We start from the raw sequence: 22,588 nt of genomic DNA, 5'->3' as shown, positions 1-22,588 counted from the left end.
GTAACTTTTGGCGCATTAGTGGTTAATAAACTGCATGCGTTTTGCGGAAGAACATTGTAGCCAGAGCTATAATTTGTCTAGTCCGCAGGTGCGCTACTCCGCAGCAGTTGTCGTCCCGCCCGGTCTAAAATAGTCAGAATATAAACACTTATTATAGGCGTACTAAAAAAAGTTACATGTACCTTTAACTTATAGTTATTATTTTGCTTTGCCTTAGTTACGTTGTATGTGCTTAGAATATTACGTTGTATGTGCTTAGAATATTAAGTATTTTTAACTTGACAAGTTATTGCCAAATCTGGCAGCCTCCCCTCCATATATACATACAGTACCTGATTATAGGCCTATACAGAGAGAGCAAGGACAGTAAGTTTCATATAGCACATGATAGACAGTGAACTCAAAACAAACATGAACTATGAGTTTAAGATGCTGCACACAAACAAAGGATTAATATATATAATGTAGTTCAAATGCATATGTATATGTTATAATAGGCTATTACAGCGGCAACTATAGTGTCAATTATTCCAACAAGACTATTTGTAAAGACAATGTGTAAAAGACATCATATCTAAAACCACACGTTGTGTGATTCAAAATGGTTGCTGAAGTGGAAAAGTTAGGCTACTTTATAATATAGTTTAGAAAAAAGCAAAATCCTACTAGGCTACACCTCTAACATAAACAGCATTGCACATCACTTCAAAAGTCATGTATTCGATTAATTCACAGGTTAGCAAAAATATTAACAACAAACCATAAAGCTTACCATTCTGTTGATTTGTTTAAGCTTCAGAGCAGCGTAGTGCAGTTCATGCAGAAATAGATATTCCTCCGTTATTTATAGTCTTTCTCCAGAAAACGGATCACACCTCACCAGAGAACCAGCAGCCAATCCGGTGCAGCCACATTACATTCGATGTTTTCACAGAAACGAAACTTTGCTTGTGAGGGAGTTTCTGAATCATGTGAGTTATCACATAACAATTCAGAACAAGGCTGTAGGCTATTATTATTATGTAAGATAAGCAAAGACGGTCACAGTGTCTGGTTTGTGTTTCCCCGGGTGTCCACTAGAGGTCTCTTCCCCATACTGTCACCATTCACTCTGGAACTGCATTACCCACAATCCTTGACCGTACCAATCACTGTTCATTGCACTCAGCTGTTCCCCGTCGTCATGGTACCCAGCTTTTTCCTGTTATACATTGTTTAGTTCTGTGTATAAATACCCTGTCTGTTTCTGTCCTTGTTATGGAGTCATTGTATATGGTCACCACACTTCTGAGTTCTGTGATCCTTGCCTGTTTCTTGTTTTGTTTATTTGGATTTGGATTGCTAACATGGACTTTGAACCTTGCCTGGATGACTACGAGATGGATTACGCTTCAATAAACACCTACTGCCATACTGCATTTGCGTGTCCCCGTGACAAAGACAGTCTTGTTGACATTATAAGAAACTATGAGAGCAATTAAGATTCTATTCTGTCGCACCTTAATCCTATAGGGCCTAACACACCCTTTTAGATAAACACATTCCCTACAGAGGTGAGTGAACAACACAAAACATTTACATTTTACATTTATTAATTTAGCAAACAATTTTTATTTATTTATTTTCTTCAGGCAATGGCACAGAAAGTACAAGGCAGACAACAAATATTGTTAAGTCATACAGTGCAAAAAAGAAACAAAAAAAACAAAAACAGAACATACAGTATTTAACTGACAATCGAATTCTGCCTGAAAGGGAGTGGGAAGAAGACAACTTATTTAATCCCACCCCAGTTCCCCATTTGGTGATTAATACATTGAGCTTCATTGTTACTTTGGTCACGGATTGTTTACATATGTTGTATCATGGTGGCGTTACCACAGTAACAAGTATTTATTATAACAACAGTACCAACAATTTAAGAAGAATAAACAATGCCAACAATGGTAATGGACAATACAATACCAACGATGGTAATGGACAATATACCAACGATGGTAATTGACAATATACCAACGATGGTAATGGACAATATACCAACAATGGCAATGGACAATATACCAACGATGGTAATGGACAATATACCAACAATGGTAATGGACAATATACCAACAATGGTAATGGACAATATACCGACAATGGTAATGGACAATATACCAACGATGGTAATGGACAATATACCAACGATGGTAATGGACAATATACCAACAATGGCAATGGACAATATACCAACGATGGTAATGGACAATATACCAACAATGGTAATGGACAATATACCGACAATGGTAATGGACAATATACCAACGATGGTAATGGACAATATACCAACGATGGTAATGGACAATATACCAACAATGGTAATGGACAATATACCAACAATGGTAATGGACAATATACCAACAATGGTAATGGACAATACACCAACAATGGTAATGGACAATACACCAACAATGGTAATGGACAATATACCAACAATGGTAATGGACAATATAATACCAACAATGGTAATGGACAATATAATACCAACGATGGTAATGGACAATATACCAACAATGGTAATGGACAATATAATACCAACGATGGTAATGGACAATATACCAACAATGGTAATGGACAATATAATACCAACGATGGTAATGGACAATATACCAACGATGGTAATGGACAATATGCCAACGATGGTAATGGACAATATGCCAACGATGGTAAGGAAACATTGAGCACATGTTAACACTATAAGACAGAGTACAACAGCAATGTAAATTAAAGATCCTCATCTCTGTATTTTAACCAGACCCTGACCCAATGTTTATATAACAGTTTAAATTGATGAATAGTTTGACATTGCTTTTGTGCAAGTCCAGTTTGTTCCAGAGTTTCACTCCGCATACAGACACACAATAATGTTTACGAGTGGTTTGGGCTCTTGGTAATGAAAAATATCCAAAGCCTCTCAAGTTATGAGCTTGCACTGGAATTTGAAAAAAAAAACGTTGTAAGTTAGGCGGTAATAAGTTGTTAAATGCTTTATATAGGACTATTGATGTATTATATTTTACAAGATCATCAAATTTTAACAACTTTGACTGTGTAAACAGCTTATGAGTATGTTCTAAAAAACCAACCTTACGAATGATCCTCACAGCTCTTTTCTGTAATATGATCAGAGGATTTATTGTGTTCTGGTAATTATTTCCCCACACTTCAACACAATACGTATGGTAGTACCAAAGTGCAGTATAAAGTACGGAGTGCATTTTCATCAAGGTATAGTTTTGCTTTATTTATAATTGACAGGCTTTTGGAGATTTTTGTTTTTATGTGTCTGACATGGGGTTTCCATGACAATTTACTGTAAATTTTTACCCCCAAAAATGTATTCTCATTCACAATTTCCACTGTTATGCATTCAAATAAGACATCCACATCTATGGTCATATCAGTTGAAACATTCAATTGAACATGTAGCAACTCTGACAGGGTTTTCGGACAGATGTATCTAAATTAGCGAATCCCGATTTGCAAACAAAGGTCAGTTCTTCGTGAGTAAACAAAGGGGCATTCTGTATACGACCCCCTTCGGGCATGTTGACCAGATTGGTGCCACTATGGCTAGGAGTCTCCCTAACACATGACACATTTGGAACAAGCCAGCGTTGTCTTCAACAAATGGTCAACCATTCAAACCTCGCCGTCTCACGGGACACGCATCCTGACCCCCCCCCCCCCCCCCCCCCCCCCGACCCCCACAGAAAGAGTCCACAAAGCTGCCTGAACGCTGAAGGACAATCACACATTAATGCACACACACACACAAATGTCCTATAATGTGTATATAAATGTATATAACACAGAAATTGTATCCAACCTTCCTGTATGCATGCATATCTTATTAGCTTTGCTTTATAATAAGAAGTGTGGTTTGCTAGTGTATAGCTCTGAAGTCTAAGAGTTCATCAAAAGAATGTTCCAACACATTAACACACAAACACCAGCCATGGAACTTTTCAGAGAAAAGTACCTCTACATGTTTTAAATGTATTCATTTTTGTGCTTAGATGTCGTCACATGCCATACTGGAAGTACTGACAATTTTATTATGTGTTAAGCAAACTTTAAAATGCTTGTAATTCTACATATGAATGTAACTCTATGTTCTTCTACTTTTACCTGCCATGTCTGGTAGCTGTTTGACCGTCTTGTTTTGACTGAACCAGTCATACATAGGATATTACTGTAAAATCTATTGTCCGGTTTGTACAATCTTTCTGGGTAGGAATGACAAAATGTTATACCATCATAAATGATCCTGACAAGACAAAGAGGAATCTTCCGCGGGCACTTTTCTCCCAGCTGATTGGTGCCTTCATGCCAGAAGGGGCGTGAACCTAAGTGTCCTTAAAGAGACGCGCCGAGCTTCCCTTTTTCCCTTCTGAAAACGCTTCTGAAACTCTTCCTGAAACTCTCTTCCTGAACGCTCTCTTCGATGCTTCATCATGTGACTCCTCGTGCGTCTGGACATCGCCTTAGTGTGATGATCCATCGTTTCTCTTTTTGTTTTCTTCAAGTTTATTTTACCTTTTTCGAAGTCTCCTCTGTTCATGTCTTCTCGCGAAGAAAATGAACACAGCCAGACTGGCAAGCTTCACCTACAAGGACATTCAAACACGCCGCGCTCGCTGGACGAACCCGAACTCGTGACACGAGGACAGAGAGAGACACACACGCTTTCTTCACATCAACCACAAAAGAGCTTTACCTGTGCAAGTAACCGTTTACCATTCTTTCGAGGTTTAAGATTTGTGATTCTTGTTGTCTCAAAAGGTTCTGTCTGTGATGAATTTTGCCAAACCAGAAGATCTCTCATCTTCTTACTCTCTCTCTCTCTCTCTCTCTCTCTCTCTCTCTCTCTCTCTCTCTCTCTCTCTCTCTCTCTCTCCCTTCCACTCTTTCTCTCTCGCAACCTCTCTCTCTCCCACTCCTGTTTGTTATTCGTCTGTCTCGTTAGTGTTACTGTTTAACTGTACATACATGCATCCTGTGTTCAAATGTAGAATTCTGTATCCGTAGTTTCAATTATTAAAACCATATTCTTGATTGATCCTGAAGTGCTCATTTACAAGTCAATGAAATGAATATCTCATAGCTACAAAGCTTTACAAGTTGTTACTATATCAGTAACGTAAATTTTATAAACACGAGAAAATTAATGTTCACGGCCGGAACATTGAGATTTCTTGGAGTTTATAAAAAGGGTTAACTTTGTTGAGAAGTTGGTAAGTTAATCTTACGGCTGTTTGCTGGACAAACCGATTGTTTGATAACTAATTAATTCCCTTAAAGTTATCTCATATAATCGATCTGTAATGAGACCATTGATATATGAATGAGGAATTATAATTCGTTATGATTTACCATTCATACATACAATCGATCTGTTTTCAATTTCGATAATATAACTGTAATATGCAAATATATTAATCATATTTCATGATTAATTATTAAAATTCCCTATAAATAATTTGAGCTAATTAAGGCACATCTCAATGTGGCAACAGTATTTGGTGGAGGACGCTTAGCACATTTCAAACGTTGTTTTATGAGCAAATTCAGTTGCAATCTGTTTATATGGTTATTAATAATTTTGTGCACGCACGCTATGGAATTTTGAATGTGAGATAAGTCGCAACGCGATCTCACTCCTAACTGACTGAGGCAAAAACCGACGTCAGTCAGTAACGTCACATTTTAACAGCTGCTAAAATATGCAGACAGGTTTTTATCACTGTTAAATGCTGAGTACACTGCAGTATTAATATTACAGATGTCCTGTTAAGAGATGAAGAAAACTCTCTGCAGGTGATACATTTTAATATGTTTAAAACCGCCTATTAAGACGAAGAAATCTCTTTTTAGTGTGAGACGTAAATCTAATCAGAGCGAGATTCCTTTGATTCAGTAGTAAAAGGCCTGATATATAATCGTTAGATTAACGATAACTCCTGGTAAGAATTGGCTTAGCTAACCAATTGTAAACCTAACATTTGAATCATAAGTGCTATATTGATTGTGTGTGTACGGGAGCCGAAGCAACAGATGAATAATTCCTGTCGTCCACAATTTACGTGTAGTGCAGTGAAGAAGCCTGCCACACACTTTTGTGAAATATAGCACCAAAAATCCGCCGAGATTTTGAAATAATTGTGATTTTTGCAGACCACTGACGCATAGAAACGCACTCAGAGTTAAATCACTCTGAAGCCGAGCGGTCGTAATTCCGCTGACAAACACTGGAGGGCAGCCTTCGTAACAGCCTCAGATCACTTCCGCTCCGTGACATCATTCTGCGCGAGCAAAAATTGCGCCATCGTGTGGGCATTCGCAAACAGGTCACTCTATTCTCATTCTCTCTTGTTTTTTTTTCTCTTCTTCATTTTTCCTGTGATTATGAACTTTGTGGTCTAACTTTCAATACATATTTGCATTGAAAAGCTTTGCTGGTGTTAATATTATTGGATGTTAGATTTTCCTGCCTCTGACGGTGTACACTTATTTTGAATTTGATTCAAACAAGATTTGAATTAAGATTTAAGTAAGTCTCAGCTTAGACTCAGTCACTGATACCCACTTAAAAAAGGGCGCCCCCTCGTGGCATCCCCTGCTAAGTCGGTTTATCACTTTTCCTGCTTTCATTCTGTTTTGAAGTGGTCAATTTCCAGTTGGTTTTATTTGATGTGCCATCACTGATACCTTACAGTAATCGTGATCATCATCAGATATTATTCTGATCTTCAACTCGTCTTACACTTATTCAAATTTGGTTTGGAATATCAAATTCCTAATTTAAATTTGAATGAAGTTTCTCATGTCAATTCCTCTTTTCTCTTTTTTCCATTCCGTTGTGAATTGTTTTATTTCTACTTCTCCCTTCTGACTATGGTATAATTATTGACGATACTTCACTGTTGTCGTTAATTATTATAGGATATCATCTTGCTTTTCAATCCCCTTACACGCATATTTAAATTTGGTTCGAGACCAGTTTGAACTTAAAATTTAGATTGTGTTGGTCTGTCAGCCACTGATATCCACTTGGAGGAAACAGCGCCACTGTGTGGCCTTGTGGATACCAAATCGGTATCACTCTTTTTCCCTTTTCACTATCTGGGAGTGTGCATGTATATCGTCTTTCTCTCCTGATTATTTTATAAATAGGACTGATACTTCAGTGTATCTGGACTATTGTAGGATATCAATCTGATTGTTACATTTCCTTACACGTTTATTTAGATTTGATTTCAACTTCTGTGAATTTAAATTTAAATTAAGGTGGCTGATTCAACCAGGCTAACCACAAGTGCGCCCCCTGGTGGCAAAAACCCACTACTACGGTTCACTTCCTCTTGCGTTCAGCCTGCTTTCTTCAGTTCTACCTTTCGTTTTTGATTATCTCATAATTATGGATGATACTTCACTGCTATCATTAGTGATTATTTGATATTATTCTGATTTTCCTTTTAATTCTTCGTACATGCTTATTTAAATTTAATTTAACCCTCTTTGAATTAAATTTGAATTAAGTTTGTCTATTCAAGTGACACAAACACGCTACTACCTGCCTCCTCCTTTGTGCCTCTGGCTTTCGTTATTTTCTATTTTCTCTTTTGGGTTAGGTAATTTTGATAATTACCAACATTATCATAATTTCCTTTTGTTACTATTATTTAATAAAGCCTTTGCCTTTATTTCTACATACATAATTACTCCATTGGGTTAAACAAGAAAACCTTAATTCACTTTGAGTTTCGCTTGCTAAATCCTGTTCTGTATTTGTACGTAGAATTCCCCAGGACGGTCATCTCTGGCTGGTTTCCGGCAAGCTGGTTTGTCTGACTGACGTTACCGGCGCGGACCGTGAGTGAGTCTCAGACTTTTCTGTCTCTCTCCATTGGTGCGACACATAAAACTGTGTCATCAGAAATCTGGCACTCCAAAGTCGCAGATTGTTTGAGAGGAACGCACCTTGGTAAAGATGAACAGAGAGGCCCGAGGACACAGCGGTTGAGCGTGGGGGACGACGGAAGGATTAACCACGATGCTGGCTCCAACCAGAGTGACCTCAATTCACCCAGGCAAACTAAATAAGGCTTTCCACCGGTAAACCCACTAGCCCGTGGGCCCGGCTATAAATCCAGCTGGATAGCAGGCTCAGGCTCCCTATCCCCTGTAACACTCTCTGTGTTAGTATATCTCCCATTTTATTACAGACCTATTGATTTGTTAATTTTACTGCAATCTTTTCTATCTCGCTATTTTTCCGTTCTGTTGTGATTTGTTTCTTTCAGTTCACCTAGAGACAGAACCTATGAGAGACACCCAGAAAGGCTAAATAACAGATCGACCACCGAGCAGCTAGCGTCACCACCTGACCCACTAGGCTGCCGCCCTGTCAAAATCTTTATTTAGGCCCTGCGCTGACCTACGCGAATTGTCCCAATCTAACTGTCTGCATCAGTTAGCCAAAATTCTCATAGACGGCCTAGGCCGTATTAGCATAATTCATTAGCTCGTAAACGAACTTGCAGTGGTTTTGCTTTCTTGTGTGTGTGTACTGTGCTCTTCTCGCCCGCAGCAAACTAGTTCTTCCAGTCCCGCAGCCCGCTGGGACAACCTGGAGACATGGCCGAGATCCACAACACCTCTACTCCTGCCCAAGGTCGCCAGTGACTCAGAGCCCCCGAGCCAAGAGCAGCTGGACGCCGACTTGGACAAGCTGTTGGCTCACAAACCGAGCCAAAGCTACAACGACAAAGACTGGGCCCGACACGTCGGAAACCTCGCTCGCAAGCTCATCGCACAAGCACGCCTCCACGAAAGGAGCCGCATCGCCCTGGAGCATGAAGGAGCAACGCTAAAGATGCAAGCGGAGGAGGCCCAGATCGTCAATCGTCGAGATCAACTACTCCTCGAAACCGAGGAAGAGGATGACACCGACCCCAAGCTACAGAAGGAAGTGGAAAGGCTTCAAACTGCCCTGTCTGATCTTCGTCTACACACAGACCGAAAAGAGCAGTCAGAGAAAGAAACCAGAGAGGAGCTCAACATGAAACTCCAAAACGGTGAAGCTCTCCTTGCAAGAGCAGAGACTGAACTAAAAGAAAGAGACACTAAAGCCACGGCCTGCGAAAAACACTTGCAAGCGACCCAAGCTAAAATCCACGAGCTTGTTCAGCAAAAACAATATCTCGAATACGAACTTGACATTGTTCGCACAGAGCTGAAAAGGGGGGCGAAAGTCCACCGTTCAAGACACTACCAGCCAGCCCACAAGAACCCCCATCAGCGAAAGGGGGAGAGCCTTTCCAAAGAACCCCTGCCACTAACCACGGCATGGCTCCCCAAGAATTTGACAAGCTGGCCAGAAACATCCCGACATTCACTCCAAACCCTGCAAGAGGCCACGACGTGCACGCCTACCTGCAAGACATTGACTTTCACTTACAGACTGTTACCAACGCAACCGCGTGGGACAGATTTAACCTGATAAGGATTACGTCCAGCAGTGAGGTGCGCAGCCTCCTAGATCGTCAAAAAGACACTGTCAAAACTGACTACCAGCAGCTGCAACAAGCTTTGATCCGTGAATTCTCTGATCCAGAATCAGACCAAGGGTTATTCACCGCCATGGACCTCAAGCAGGCCCGACTTGAAACCCCACAGACCTTCAACAACCAACTCCGACAAGCCTATTTCGGAGCCCAAAATCACCCAGGTATGGAAGAAGATTTCAACTTCAGAACTCTGTTTCCCCGAAATCTGCATCCCACGGTGAGTCATCACCTAGGTGTCCTGGCCTGTCCCCGTAGCATGTCTACCCAACAGCTACGAGACTTGGCCCACAAAGCTCACATTAAGCAAAAGATTGTGTCCGAAAAGACTTTGAAAGACCACACGATCTACTCTGTCTCTGAACACTACTCAGAGCTGCCCATAGAGGGCGCCCCACAACACCCAGCCACGTCAGAGACGGCAGAGATCCTGAAGGTGCCGAAAGAGCTTCTTCACGGGAGATCTCACAAGAGAAACAAGAGGTACGAGCCCGACATCCTGTGTCTAAGCACCCTGAACACTGCTCGTTGGCCCCAGGCCACAGAGCCAGCTGTCACACCACAAAGTGACAGCATCACCCAGCCACCACAGCTGACCGCTGCACAGCCTGAGCATGACAGCACAGTGTCACACAACTGGGACCAAAGTCCCGAAAGACCAAGAAATGCTGTTTTGGCTACCTGCCTCCGCAGCGACCCACACAAGGCCGGCCCTAACCTCCCATCGATCAACACACCAGCCCCAACGCCAAGACTTCTGGGAAACCTGATCCAAAGGGGGGGTGGCCCGAAAACTCTACCTAGCCATCACGATAGGCAATGATTTGAGCATTAGAGCCCTGCTAGACACAGGCTCAGACCTCATTTTGATATCAGCTGAACTTTTTGAAAGACTCAAAGCTAAGAGACAAGATCGAACTCTTACATCTCAAACGTGTGAGCTGAACGTGCAGTCGTACAGCCAGAACAACATCTGGCTAGAACAGGTAGCTCACATCCACCTGACAATTGGTCCTTCGAGTCCAGCCCATCACGTGCTCATCTCACAGATGAACACTTTTTCACTTCGAATTGGCAAAGAGCTGCTAGATCGATTTGAGCCTTTAATAGACTTCAAACAACTGCAAGTTTGGGCTCAAGTGCGAGAACCTGACCCCCTTCAGTCACACAGGTCACCAGAGCCAGACTGGCAGGCAACAGAGATCACAGGAACTCCCACAGCCAGCCATGAAAAGACACAGACTCAACACCAGGTCAAGGTTCAACTGTGCTACCCTGCACCTTACAGCTCACTAAAATACTTTGACACCTGCTGCCCAAAGGTCATGACTGACCTGCAGCTATATGATCAAACACATGCCCTTGCCAAACCTGGCGCATTAAACGAGCTGGGGCCACTTTCAACCCATCCACCTACCCTTAAGGTCAAGGTGAATGCACACTGCTTGGCAACTTTACGAACTAAACTGCCTACCTCAGAGCCACTTCCGCTGGCTCCGCTGTTTACAACAACCAAAATAGCGGACATGCGGGCTTCTGACACAATAAAGACTTTGCTTAACCACCTCTTGACCCCCTCCGTCTTGGTTTCACTTTCGCTTTCACTTTCAAATTGAAACCCAGATACTTTTTGTAGCGCCCCTAGTGCTAACCAATACCAGAATAGGGCAACTAACATCTACCTAGGTCCGGGGTGTGGTCTGCCTTGAGTGACTCACAAAAGAGTTAGTATTGAGTTGAACAGTTGACAATTTTATTGCCTCACTTAAACACAACAATGCACACAGTGCTGTAATGTACCAAGAATGAAAATAAAATAAAACAAAAATAGAGCTCTTTCAATAATTAAAAGAAAAGAAAATGTCCGTGTGAGCTGACACTTCAGCTCAATGCTCCTTTAAGTTGAGGAGTATGAAATTGAGTTCAGAGTTCAGTCCCTGGTCCTTTTGTGTGTGTGCACAAAGTCCACTACTACTACTCGAGTAGAGTTAATAGCGTAAGTGTATTCTTATCTGTATCCTGTCTGAACGAAGCTAGTCCGACATCCTCGGTAGCTGGTCCCACGGTTGGCCACACCGTTCTCACAACCATCCACCGTCACTCTGGGCTGGGCTCGCCATCTTTGATTCGTCTATTTCTCTTGTAGTAGTCAAACAAACAAAAAAAACAACCTACACAAGCAGTGTAAAGTAGTAAGTTATTCTGTTCTATGTCTCCATTTCCAACATGAGATCTCATTAACTTATTTCTTCCATTTAGTGCATCTTACAGCGTATGACCAATGGCTAAAGACATACCGTGCTTACTGTAAAATGAATTACCACACGTAATGGCAACTGGTATTTTAGCACTAAATACATATCATGAACTTCAACATATCAACAATTTGTACTTAACATTGAGAAATTAATCATTTATCATCACATTTATATGTAACATCTTTTTTCCTTAGCTGCTTTTAAGGTAACACACATCTTAATATTAACGCTTTTCAACATGAATTGAATTAAATTATCAGTGCTAACACATTTAACACATTGTAATAAACCAAATCAAACTCTGTAGTTGGCTACAGATCATTAGTGTGTCATTAGTATTTAACTCCATTAACTGGATGTTATAATACCAAATAAAATGAATGTATTGCACTTTAATTTCAAACACTTCCACCAAGCTATAAATCCTCCTTAATACAGTATAATGAACCACTTCAACCAAGATGAACTATTAGCTTGGCGCTTAGCAATTAATGATTAACGGTAAGCGATCAGCTAGCGATCTTTTGAGAGCATAGATACAATGATACAATACGCACCAAAGTACATTGAAACATTAGACAACAGTCTTATAACCCCGATTGGTTTTTATGTTTAGTATCTGAACTTTACAGCGGTTTTTCTGCTCACTGAGGTTAACAACAGGCTAACAAAAAAAATGTTTCAACTCACCGGAGTTTCAAACAGCAACAACCCGACTGAGGCTGCTCCTCACGTGCTCACAGTTGATGCTCTACTAATGAAGGAGCTTATCAATGTAGATACATGTATATAATCAAAGTTTCACACTATTATATTGCATTTCTTACCAGCGATTGTTCACAGCTTACACACGGTTTCAGGACGTTTCAGGAAGAGATCTAAAAGACGCGAGAACTGCACGTCGCACTTTTTACCAATCCTGATACAGTCTGTTTATAACGCTCTAATGTATTGCGCTCTCTAGTGGGACAACATGGAACTACACCTCTAAACAACATATATGCTTTTAGTAGCCCTGTGTTAACCTGACTCCGCCAGATGGATTTGCTCCGCATATCCATCTGGAAACCTTCCGTTGAAGTAGTTTTGGTAAGGGGCGAAAATACTGGTTAGCTGATTGGCCTATGTTGGTGATAGACGGGCCAAATCAACCAATCAGATCAACGAAGCATATGACATACTAACAGAGCGTATCTTTTCCTCTGAGAAAAGCCTCCAGAGCAGTGTTTTGCTCTTCTTTCAGTGAAGAAATACTCTGTAATTCCGATAAAACTTGCTCGATAGCCACGCTGATGCTAGTTTCATCCGCTGAAGCCGACATGTTCTTTAGACTGAACTGACGCGCTTCTCGTTGCGTCACACCTCAACCCGCCTCAAAGCCAACGCTGATTGGACGTTCGTTTGGTGAACTGCTCCCAAATTTTCTTTAACGGAAAGTATCCAGACTGATCTGCGAGTGAAACCTTGAAAGCTCGCGAGATCAGGATGGTCTCACGAGGCTAGCCCTGTGTTTCATATGGGTTACATTTTGTTTTCATTTGTTATTTATTTTATTTTGACTTAAGGCGACCCCTATTTTATTTGTGAGTGTTTACACCTGTTGAGCCTGAACATTCCCACTCAGTTCAGTTGAATTAAATTAAATTTGGGATTTAATTAAATCAATTTGCTTAGTCGATTTCCATTCTAGTTACTAGAGCTATGAGAACACTCGATGTTTACCCTTTTATTTTGATTTTATTTCAATTTATTTACTTCAGGTTTCAGCCTGAATCCTTATTCAGCTCAATAAAGCTTAACTAGATTTGAAATTTAATTTCATTGCCTGATACGCTCTCCCTTTAGTCTCCTAGAGCTATAAGGACGTTCTAACTTTACCTTTACTTTATTTTAGATAAAGTCACTATCACTAGTCACTATCCTCATCTTCTTTCTCTCTATAGGATTACAATATCTAGCGACTGTTGTTTCCTTAGCGAGTTACACAGGTCAGTAATATTCTACTTCCTGTTTGTGTTTTACCCCTCCTCACTCCTTAGCACCAAGCTAAGTACATGAAGTACGGCTAACACAAACGCACAGTAGGCCCCAGACAGAACTGCAAACACTTCCCGTGGTTTCTTCTTCTGTTGATCTTGATGTTTGATGTGTCCCTGCCAGTTTAGTCTAAGTTTAGCAGCTTACCCATAAGGAACACCAGTTTACTTATGTCTCCTAGCTAAACTTAAATAGGTGAAACACTCCTTTCTTCCTCTTCATTTCTGGTTTCATCCTATCTCTTATTTTTGGTTTCACTCTATTTGTTACTCTCGAAGTGTAACATCTGAAAAGAACCAACAGCAAATTTTTTTTGTTTTTGTTTTGAGTAATAGGTTATGACATGTAAGAAACCAGTCATCAGTCGACGCTGCTTAATGCACATCTACTAAGATAATCAAAACCTTTTGTTGTGTGTGCTCACCAACTCTTAAATTTTAGCTGCATCTACAAGCAGAGAGATAGCTAGCGGTCAAAACTGTTCGCTAGCTGAAAAGTCTGCTTTTATGCATAAGAGGGACGTAACTATATAGGCTTAGACAAGCTTTGACTTACAGCTAATCTAATTTCTTACTCTGTAAACAAATAGAATAAGTTGTTTAAAGTAAAGAGAAGAGTTCCATGAGTAAAAGTAACAAATGCCAAAACACATTTGCATTTTACTGAATGTAACACCAAGTTCTTGAAAGACTTAAAGTATAGGAGTCCCCTTTTAACCCGTTCAAACATGAATAACTCAGTAAAATGTGCAGACACTCTGCAGATACTGTTGAATTGTTCTGACATGCTCTGGTTCCCATGACAACAACTGGTCACAGGAAGTGCTAACTTGTGATGTCACGTTGTAAACAAACCAGCCTACATGGCTAGGCTAACCTACCCTAGCATTCACCCAGCTTAGGCTAAGCTAAATAATAACTTCTACAGTTAGCAGTTAGCATCATTCACTGGAAGCCTTAAATTGGCTAACAATTTACTAGGGCACAACTATAGTCCAAAGGATTGATAATAGGCTTAATTTAAATAGAAAAGCTGTCCTTTTTCTCCCCATCATTCACTTCGTCAAGCCGTAGTGAACCACTACTTAAGTCCAGGAAATACTCCCGGAACCACATAAGTCTTAGCCTCCTAACATCCACAGCTAAGATGATAAAGATACAAGAAACACATCACTAGCTAGATACACATCACTAGCTTGATACACATGAAACACCTAACTTTATGCTACATATCTAGCAAACCCATTAAACCGTGGTTCTGAACTTTTAGGGTCATGCATTAGTCTCTCACCACAAGTATGACCAAATGTCACAGAGCCCCTGCTTCACCTGACCTTAACCTTCTAGCTACCAAAGATTGTGACAAAACAATGGACACTATGAGAAACCACCTCTCATACCCCTCCAACCACCCACGAAGCCGTCTGCACCCAGCGACAACCAGTGCCCCTGACAACCTACGTCAACAAGCACATGCTGCGTGCACAGGACAACATTCAGCGTTCTGCACCTGATGCCATCACTGCGCCAAAGCTTGTGATGCCACAGTGCAAAAGGGGGGTCATGCCAATGTACGCCCTGGACGCACCACGTGCTGCACAGCTCAGCACCAGAGACACTTGCAAGACACCGAAGCAAGTGGCATACCGGCATCCTCAAAGCGAAAAGACTGTCCGAGCCAACCGAGGACGACACTCGCTGAAATTTTTCCTCCCTTTCTCTTTCTCTCTCCCTTTCACTTTTACCAGGATGCTGCTGTGGTTCGCGATGCCTGTGCCTCCAGCCAATCAGAGGACAGCCGCAATCGGACATCTCACCAGGTCCGGCAGCAGGCATCGTCCGGAGAGGACAACAACTCCTGATCACCAACTGCAGGACCCACACCCAGAAAGTGTGTGTTCGACGCAACCCCCGCAACGTCCACAGAGCACCTCACCCCAGCACAGTAGCCCAATACAGCTGGACCCGTGCCCGATGGACAGAGGACTCCCTCGCTCACGCCAAGGCCAACGTCGAGCACATGCTCAACCAACTCGAGAAACTGACTATCACACTAGCGGAGTTAGGTGGACACAACCGCCGCTCCAAACGGTTCCTGGGAGCTTTGCTCGGAGCCGCCGCTGCTGTCAGAACTCTGTTAAGCATTGGTATGCCCAGTGCCAACGCAGTGAACCATGTGACTGAAATTCGGACTGAGGTCCCACAGCTAAGACTGCAACTCACAACACAGAGTGCATCCCTACAGACCATCGGAAAGACATTGATGGGAACTGTGGTAATTCTCAACATTCACAGCGTTCTGCTGAACCAGACAGTAAAATCCATGAAACAGTTGTTTACTGTCTTCCAGAAAGACTTTGCTCAAACTCCGCTGGTCACAGCCCCGGACGGGGCGGCCTACCACATGACCAGCGACACACCGCTGCACCTGGCCCCACATGTGCAGCCCACAACCAAAGACATTCACTATCTCTGCCCTAGCAAACCCTTCCTCAAAGACAACACTGACGGAATCTGCGGTTTGCAACCCATGATCAGCGACACACGCTGCCTTGCAGAAGCCAAGCCTCGCACGCAAGTCACCGGGATACAAGCAGAGACTGTAGGTGACGGATGGCTTGTCAACACTCCCGTGCAAACAGCTACTCTCACTCACAACCAACATGACACTGCCACCCGTGTCACCTTGCTTAACCAGAGCGTGTGGTTTCAAGTACCGAAAGGTGCCATCCTCCACCTGGATGACCTGACATTGTTCCATCTTCCAAGCAGAGAGTACAGGTTAGCACTGGAAACCCCATCCTTCTTCCGGAACCACACTGTCACCCTAACTCCAGAACGGGAATTGTGGTTTGCAAAAGGGGGTCCCAGTAAATTGACATTGCTCCTATCAACACAGCCCTCCAAGCCTTGTCTCGACCGCCAGTCTTGACTACCGCACCTGTGGTCCAAGCCTGGACCGCAGCCGACACTGCGCGGTGCATCTCTACGGTAACCGGCCACACTCTGACACTAGGTTTGGCCTACACTCTGCAAAGGAGACTCAACGAGATGCAAACTTCAGCCAAGCTCACGAAAGCTGTGCCTGAAGGTCTCAGACAGCATCCCCCGAAAAGGGGGAGCCAAGTCAGAGACCACGCCGAACCTCATCGGGCTGAGCCCTCAGCTCTAAGCTCCACCTGCTGCCTTACCATCCTGGCCCACCTGCTACAAGCCCATCCTGATTCGCCTGTCATCCTGCCATCGTGATGTCGTCCGATGATGTCCACAACAGGGACGTCATCCGACGAAAAGGGGGACTGTAGCGACTCTGACAGGGTATCCGGACAGATGTATCTAAATTAGCGAATCCCGATTTGCAAACAAAGGTCAGTTCTTCATGAGTAAACAAAGGGGCATTCTGTATACGACCCCCTTCGGGCATGTTGACCAGATTGGTGCCACTATGGCTAGGAGTCTCCCTAACACATGACACATTTGGAACAAGCCAGCGTTGTCTTCAACAAATGGTCAACCATTCAAACCTCGCCAGTTCATCAAAAGTATGTTCCAACACATAAACACACAAACACCAGCCATGGAACTTTTCAGAGAAAAGTACCTCTACATGTTTTAAATGTATTCATTTTTGTGCTTAGATGTCGTCACATGCCATACTGGAAGTACTGACAATTTTATTGTGTGTTAAGCAAACTTTAAAATGCTTGTAATTCTGCATATGAATGTAACTCTATGTTCTTCTACTTTTACCTGCCATGTCTGGTAGCTGTTTGACCGTCTTGTTTTGACTGAACCAGTCATACATAGGATATTACTGTAAAATCTATTGTCCGGTTTGTACAATCTTTCTGGGTAGGAATGACAAAATGTTATACCATCATAAATGATCCTGACAAGACAAAGAGGAATCTTCCGCGGGCACTTTTCTCCCAGCTGATTGGTGCCTTCATGCCAGAAGGGGCGTGAACCTAAGTGTCCTTAAAGAGACGCGCCGAGCTTCCCTTTTTCCCTTCTGAAAACGCTTCTGAAACTCTTCCTGAAACTCTCTTCCTGAACGCTCTCTTCGATGCTTCATCATGTGACTCCTCGTGCGTCTGGACATCGCCTTAGTGTGATGATCCATCGTTTCTCTTTTTGTTTTCTTCAAGTTTATTTTATCTTTTTCGAAGTCTCCTCTGTTCATGTCTTCTCGCGAAGAAAATGAACACAGCCAGACTGGCAAGCTTCACCTACAAGGACATTCAAACACGCCGCACTCGCTGGACGAACCCGAACTCGTGACACGAGGACAGAGAGAGACACACACGCTTTCTTCACATCAACCACAAAAGAGCTTTACCTGTGCAAGTAACCGTTTACCATTCTTTCGAGGTTTAAGATTTGTGATTCTTGTTGTCTCAAAAGGTTCTGTCTGTAAAGAATTTTGCCAAACCAGAAGATCTCTCATCTTCTTACTCTCTCTCTCTCTCTCTCCCTTCCACTCTTTCTCTCTCGCAACCTCTCTCTCTCTCACTCCTGTTTGTTATTCGTCTGTCTCGTTAGTGTTACTGTTTAACTGTACACACATGCATCCTGTGTTCAAATGTAGAATTCTGTATCCGTAGTTTCAATTATTAAAACCATATTCTTGATTGATCCTGAAGTGCTCATTTACAAGTCAATGAAATGAATATCTCATAGCTACAAAGCTTTACAAATTGTTACTATATCAGTAACGTAAATTTTATAAACACGAGAAAATTAATGTTCACGGCCGGAACATTGAGATTTCTTGGAGTTTATAAAAAGGGATAACTTTGTTGAGAAGTTGGTAAGTTAATCTTACGGCTGTTTGCTGGACAAACCGATTGTTTGATAACTAATTAATTCCCTTAAAGTTATCTCATATAATCGATCTGTAATGAGACCATTGATATATGAATGAGGAATTATAATTCGTTATGATTTACCATTCATACATACAATCGATCTGTTTTCAATTTCGATAATATAACTGTAATATGCAAATATATTAATCATATTTCATGATTAATTATTAAAATTCCCTATAAATAATTTGAGCTAATTAAGGCACATCTCAATGTTGCTACAAACAGATTTATGAAGGTACGAAGCAACCCCCCCTCCTATTTTGTTTATTCTGTTTGTATATCTTAGTTCATAGCCATCAAGACAAAAATCAATACCTTTATCATTGTTAAACCAGGTTTCAGTAATTGCAATAATGCTAAATGGATTTTATCCAGAGCGACTTACAAATGAGGAATAGGCCTACAACTAATTTATCATAAAGAGGCAATAAAGTTTCAGAAATCGTTTAGAAGCTAACTGGGAGAGATTGCTTTTAAAAGTGAAAGCATAAAGATTTTATTTATTTATTCAGCAGGATGCAGTTAAGTGCTGACGGAAAGATGAATTATCTGTTCTGCTGTTTCTTGAATATGATTAAATGATTTTGTGTCTCTCAGTCAAGATGTCTTAACGGGGCTTCACTTGGGCCTCGGGCTTTTTTTGCCACGCACAAACAAAGGATTAATATTTAACTTAAAGGACTATAATGTAACTATTTTTCCTAAATTTACATAACTTATCTAATGATCGAGTACATCATGAATCCATCTTCCAAACAGTGTTTTTGTCTTGTCCTGAATTACGGTACGCCTATAATAATGTTGTAATTCTACAGAATTGGTGCGAACTGCTGTCCCACAACCAAAAGAAATATTTAAAAAGCAAAGTATTAAAATCTTAGATGTTTACTAAGATCCTTCTATTATCTATTGAAACCTTGCCTGGTTAAAACCAGACCATTCTCAGTTGTAACTGAGTTATGGTCTGGCAAAGCGTCATAAACAAATCATTTCCAGAGGGGCGTCACCAACGGACGTCGCGGATAGACCTAAACCAATCAGAGCGATGAAGGAGATGACGTATGCAGAGCGGCAGAAACATCTCCGAGTGTTGTTCTTTGCTCGGTTTTTAACAAAAAGGAAACGTTCAAATCGCTTAAAACAGACGTGATAGCTGATTCGAACGAGTGATGTTCGACGGCGGCATCCATCTTTGTAATGTAGGCTACAATATCTGTTTCAAAATCCCAGCGCTGTCGTCATCGTGTAAAGCCCGCTCCAACGTTTCTGATTGGTGCCTCGATTTCGGCGGATTGGAAATGAGCTTGAATGAGCTCTTTGCCAGACTAACTTTCAGAGCAAATCTAAATTTGCCGGAAGTTGTCTGGGTTTTCCCAGGCTAATTGAAACCCATAATGATATGTAAAATATCAGTAAGCTTAATATATATATAAAATCATAATTTATTGGGTAGGCCTACTTTCAGTTGAGAGGTGGCTGTCCCGAACCCAAACCCTACATTTCAACTATATATTGAAATAATTTTAGCTTTTTTTCCATTGTTGTTTTTAAAAATATCTTTTTGATTTTTTTTAAAAAGTGAAGTAAAAAATTTTTTATATATATTTGCTTTGTAAATCATGAAACTTTATGTAAAAAAAATGTGTCCCGTATTTTCATGTCACTATACCGAAACAGTGTATGTTTTAGTCCATTGGCTGAGACTGATTTTAACTACACCCCTACATTTTTTATCAGGAAATATTCTTGTGCCCCTCTCTCTCATAGAGGGGTTTCACCAACGTCACGTTCTGGGCGGTAACCCGGATGCGCGGCCATTATGGAGGCACTCGGATGTAAACAACAGCATGGATTGCACTGTTTATGTACTACTAAACACATTGTTACACTAATAAACCACGGAAAAAACACGTGGTAGGTGCGAAATCATATAGAGAAGGACTTGGGAAGCAGGAGAGAGCGCAACATTTTGACAAACTAAAGTTAATATGTGGTATAAAGATCCGAACGAGTTAGCTTCTCTAGCACGTAACATTACTGCAATTCTTCCATCTATTTATTATCCCGACATAGGATACGTTCAGATTGTCAGTCCAAAAAAGCACATGAAATCCGTTTCAAGTTACATCCATATGTGGTTTGAAATCCTATTCAAATCACATATCAGGACATCAGCCTCAGTCTGAACGATCGGATTTCGCGTGGTATGTCTTAAAATGCAAACGTCATTTATAGGAAACATGCTGAAAGTCACTGCCGAAACAATGCTGTGTTGTTGCAAAGTGCCGGACGAGCAGAAAAGTATTATTTCTGAAACCGGCGCAGACGAGCGTGGGAAAAAAGCAGTAACGTTACATACCAGCCTCCTACAGTTCTGCCGCAGTAGTCCAGCGCGGCGGCTACACATTTCCATGTTGTAACATTTAAATAAGACAACATCTACATTATATTGCAAATGCAACCCCCTCCATCAACGCAAAGTCATTGCCATATTACCAAATAACATGCATGGACACACACGTCGGATCTGAACAGTTGCGATACACAGTGTGGACATCATTTTAGATCAGATTCCAATTTGATACAAAGATAATCGGATTTGGACTGACAGTGTGAATGTAGCCATAGTTAACTACGTCGACATTTTAGCCATAGTCAATGCTTCATTTACACGTACGTGTCTGATGCTGCTCTCTCAACCACAAACGCCTTCTTTCATCAGTTTTTTTGCACTCTTCTCTTTAACTTTTGACAGTCTATAGCACTCGACATATTTTTTCCCGATGTGACCGATTGGTACAGACAAAAACTCGACCATTTTTCAGCAGCAATAATCAGCTAAATTTGCGAGTCCATTCAGTTCAGTGGCATTATTTACATTCTGTGCCTCCAAAATGGCTGACTTCCGGATTGATGACGCGTCGTGAAACCCCTCTATAGCTACATAGTAGTCCCATCATTTTGAGGTAGGCCTAAATGTGCTCAAAAGTCTGAAAATCTGTGTGTAACTTTAAGGAACGTCATTACCAAACACCTTTTTTCTGCAATTAAGCACACTTTTTTTCCCCATAAAATGTTATTCCATAAAATTTCGTTTTTATGTGTGTACAATTGTTCAGAACTGTGCTAACCATGGGCTGATTAGCATCTTTGAGCTAGCTCAAAAGTATCTAAAATTGTCACTATACCTTTTACAAAGAAAGATTGGATTCAAAATACAACAAATCCCATACATTTGAAAATGTTAAAATTGTAATTGTTGATTTACGTGTGAAAACTTTTCAATTAATAGCAAAAAAAATATTTACAAGGTAGATGTAGCTAATCAAAATCTTAATAGCTCAATATAACTCTTATTAAATTATATGTGTTTTGGTAGTGACAAATTTGGGGAGAGGAAAATATTCTAAAACCTATACAATATGAGAATTAACTGCACAATTACTACTAGAAACTAGACATTTTTACTTTGAATATTAAATTGCATGCATACAATATATATAGCATATGTAAGGAATAATTGACGACAGGCCGTTGAATTATTAGAAAAATAATGCACACCCGAGGTGGTAATGCGGTCACGACGCGAAGCGGAGTGGCCGTTACACCTCGGTGTGCATTATTTTTCTAATAATTCAACGGCCTGAAGTCAATTATTCCGCTTATACTACAGTTACCACACCTCAAAACATTGTTCAGATGATGCATTTCAAGATGTTTGTCAAGTTTTTGTCATTAAAACGCTCTTGAATGTAGGACTAATTTCTTACGCATCTAATCCCATGCCTCCGTTGCTAATTCCAAAACGTCATTTT

The 22,588-nt window shown here is 41.1% G+C and overlaps 1 long non-coding RNA gene across 1 annotated transcript in view; it reads right to left on the bottom strand.

Moving 5' to 3' along the window:
• The window catches only part of LOC130071264 (uncharacterized), a 36,194-nt gene that overhangs the window by 1,476 nt on the left and 12,130 nt on the right, over nt 1-22,588 (bottom strand). Inside the window, exon 3 of the long non-coding RNA XR_008803988.1 lies at nt 773-962. This is a non-coding gene — a long non-coding RNA (uncharacterized LOC130071264). The remainder of the gene's footprint in view (nt 1-772; nt 963-22,588) is intronic.

Source organism: Rhinichthys klamathensis, unplaced genomic scaffold, assembly GCF_029890125.1.
Source record: "Rhinichthys klamathensis goyatoka isolate OS25496 unplaced genomic scaffold, OSU_Roscu_1.1 h1tg000436l_1, whole genome shotgun sequence".
NCBI lineage: Eukaryota > Metazoa > Chordata > Actinopteri > Cypriniformes > Leuciscidae > Rhinichthys > Rhinichthys klamathensis.
The sequence above is the reverse complement of the archived record's forward strand: the minus strand, read 5'-3'. Positions and strand labels throughout refer to the sequence as shown.